This window comes from Acinonyx jubatus, chromosome C1 (genome assembly GCF_027475565.1).
Source record: "Acinonyx jubatus isolate Ajub_Pintada_27869175 chromosome C1, VMU_Ajub_asm_v1.0, whole genome shotgun sequence".
NCBI classification, from domain to species: domain Eukaryota; kingdom Metazoa; phylum Chordata; class Mammalia; order Carnivora; family Felidae; genus Acinonyx; species Acinonyx jubatus.
In genome coordinates, this window is record NC_069381.1 from 44,241,289 (window position 1) to 44,244,869 (window position 3,581).

General features: G+C 47.6%; 1 long non-coding RNA gene across 1 annotated transcript; it reads left to right on the forward strand.

The window, feature by feature from the left end:
- The first annotated feature begins 514 nt into the window (after nucleotides 1-514).
- LOC113599096 (uncharacterized) lies at nucleotides 515-3,272 on the forward strand. Its single transcript, XR_003419830.2, has 2 exons — nucleotides 515-2,138; nucleotides 3,010-3,272. It is a non-coding gene; the product is annotated as an uncharacterized LOC113599096 (long non-coding RNA).
- The last annotated feature ends 309 nt before the right edge of the window (nucleotides 3,273-3,581 follow it).

A 3,581-nucleotide genomic window follows, 5' to 3' on the forward strand; every position in this document is an offset into this window, starting at 1 on the left:
GCCTGTGGATGTGACCTTCTTTGGAAAGAGAGTCCTTGCTGATATAATCATGTTAAAATGAGGTCATACTGGAGTTGGGAGGGGGGCGGCTAATGCCATGACTGGTGTCCTTATAAGAGGGAAATTTGGACACACACACACACACACACACACACGCAGGGAGAGCACCATGTGAAGCTGGAGGCAGGGGTAGGAGTGAAACCTTCGCAGGTGAGAGGCATGGAACCCATCCTCCCTCAGAGCCTCCAGGAGGGGCCGAGCCTGCTGGCACCTTGATTTCAGACTTCCGGCCTCCAGAGCCGTGAGAGAACACGTTTCTGTCCGCTCCAGCCACCGAGTTTGTGTTAATTTATTATGGCAGCCGTAGGGCCACTAACACGCCTTCTTGCGGTGCCAAGGTTCCTCACGATCTGGCCTCACTGCCATTTCCAGCTTCATCTCCCCCCTGCCCCCTGCCCCCTGCCACTCAAGCTCACCCTTGTAGCTCCGGTTCTCACATGCACTGCGCCATTTCAGGTTTCTAAGCCTCTGGCTGTGGTCTTATTGCTGCCCGGACCGCCTTTTCTCGTTTTCTGGATGCTGCTAAGGTTTTTCGATTCAGTTCAGAGGTCACCTTCCCCAAGGGGCCTTCCCTGTCTCTCTCAGCTGTGGTGGGTCCATCTTCTCTGGACATCTGGACGCTCATGTCACCCGTGGTAGGTAGCTGCCACCTGCATTTGCCTCCCTAGGTGGTAACCTCCTCAAGGTCAAGGTCCTGTTCCTCTCTGCATCTCCAGGGGGGAACAGCACCTGGCGCCCAGTAGAGGCCCCACTGATGTTTATAGAACTGGATGGTTCCTTCGCACGGCATTTGTCCAGGACCTGCGATAAGCTGGGCGCTTTTCTAAGTACTTTGCAGGGATGTCGTACGTGGATGAGGAAATCGAGGCCTGAAGAGCACGAAGGTTAATTTGATGTGTCCACCTCGTCAGGCTACAAGCGCAGTTGGCGCAGTTGTTTGGTCTGCCATCAGTCTGGATGTAATAAAGGTATTTTTCAGACGCGATTAACATTTCTATCAGTCAACTTGGAGTAAAGCAGATTACTCTTCATAATAGGGTGGGCCTTACGTGATCAGTTGAAGGCCAGGTGAAAAAGGACTGAGGTCCCCCATGGAGGAAGGGATTCTGCCTCCAGAATGCCTTTAGACTCAGTGGCAATATCAACTGTTAGCTGAATTTCCAGCCTGCCCGCCTGCCTGCCTGCCCTGTGGATTTCAGACTTGCCAGCCTCCACAGCCAGGGGGGGGCGATGCCTTAAAATAGATCTCTCTGAGTTTCTCCACATGTATCTCATGGGTTCATTTGCTCTGAGGAAGCCTGACTAATAGAGAGAAGTGTGTGCCCCAACATGGTTAACTGGGGTTGACTTTAGGTCTGACACTACAGCCTAGGCTCTTCCGTCCCAGTCTGTCGCCTCTTCACATTGGACGGATAGAGGGGAGCCCAGTCGGGGAGGATCCGAACGCTGTGTTTTTTGTCCATGACACATCTGTCTTGAGCAATCAGCTTGGAGCTTTGCGTGAACTGTGTTGATCAAACGGGTTGTGTATTTACCGAATCTCCTTTTGCTTTTGTCCAGCAAACAGAAATGTTTATTCCGTTAAAAAGCACAAATGCTAAGTGGGGCAATATGAGGGGAACACCCAGTCCTTTAAAGACGCGGAGATTTTCGTTGGCAGAACATTAAAAGTGAGAGATGTTGCTTTCAGGTCTTAGGAGCAAGGCCATTTTTCATCTCTGTGTCATACTGTGGCTCTGCAGCTCAGAAACAGCAGCACCACCCAAACGTCCACTCCCATGTGGATCACTGTCTGCCTTCCAGAGAATTCCATCCCAGGACGGGACCTGTGTGATGGCGAGCCACCGAGAAAGGCAGGCGGGGGAACTGCCCTTTAGTGGGAAGCTAACATTTCTTTTTTTTTTTTTTTTTACCTTAAGCCTTACTAGCCCTTAAACGGGCTTATGCCATTCTGCGAATGACTAAGCAGAGCCCGGAGGGAAGCGGCAGCTTGCTTTGATGGAGAAACATATTCAAGACGTAATTTGTGAACATCTGCTCTGTGCCAGGCCCTGAGCTGAGTTGCTGAGGATTCCATGGTGAATAAGAATGACCGGCTCTGTCCTCGTGCCACTAACATCCGAGTGAGACAGAAAGGATGAGACACATAAGAATCACACCCGTGCAAGCAGTGTGACTGTTACCAAAGACAGAGCTGGGCTTCGAACCGGTGGAAGGCTTCAAATCCCAGAGCGTCCTGTGCTCATTTCTTTTGGGGCTGCCCCTGCCTCATCATGCTCATTATTCTGGTGCCTCCTTAGACTATTGTCCCTGAAAAATTCCCGTTGAACCCAGCAGGTCTTAGTAAGATGATTTGCTTCTCTTTAGTCATAGGAGATTTGGGGGCGGTTGAAAGGTTGCAATCCCGGTTCCAATTCTTACTAAGTGTGCAACTTTGGACAAGTCCCGTGACCTCCCTAAATTTCATTGTCCTCATCTGTTGTACGAAGTTGAGCTGAGAGCCTGAGTGGGAATGTGCTTTGTAAACATTAAGAAGTTCTCCAAATGCTGGTGATGATGAAACAAACAAACAAATTAACAATCGTCTGCCTAACCCTCTTGATGAATAGCTGGGAAGTATTCTGAATAGTACAAGAGTAATAGCCAGGGTGAGGGTTTTCCTTGTATAAAACATGCCACAGAGTCTTTAAGCAAATTAATAACACCAGACTGGAAAAAAATAAAATAAGGGTTTACAGTCTATATAAAGTTTAACTTAGTTTTCTAGTATTTCAAACCTCATTTCCCTATAAGTGAGTATTTCCTTACAATGTGTTAGTTACAGTAACGCTTCATTTACCAAGGCAGGGAAAAGAGAGCAAGCGTGAGGTATCTCACCCACTAGGCTGAGAGCAAGGGGCTCTGTGTTTTAAATTCTCGCATAGAAACTTCTCTTTCCTTTCCTTTTAGGTGAGGGAGCTGTCGCCTATAAACCTTTGCCCGCTGACCACAGCTCCATCCCGAAAAATCCTGGGTGATGAGTACAAATACCTAGCATCTTTATGTTCTAGAGTTGTTACGCTTTATTTCCTGAGTTGTTTGGGGGTCTTTGTGGACAGCCTACAATGTAGTCACTAGGTTCAAAACAATGTAGCTAAGCCACATCTCCTTCCTCTCTTGCCGTGGTGTCCTCAGCACAGAGTAACTGTTCAATAAATGAGAGCCATTGTTAACACAGTAATAAATACTATTGTTATTTTTACTGCTATTCTTAGGTCATCAGTGAATATGTGGCAATCGGGATGCTGGCCAAAAAGGATCTGTGAATGGAAAACAAATTTAAAAAACGTGTGTCCTTTTAGGTCCTCATTCACAGCCTGTGTTTTTGTATGTGACACAGAGTTCTAATGTGTGTAGCACTTAGGTTACGCACAAAGGATTAGACATAGCAGAATCTTCCTATGATGAAAGGAAAAAGTATGCCTGTTTCTATCTGCCAGAGACTGAAATGTGATTTTACTAGCAGGGTGTGATTTGGGGCA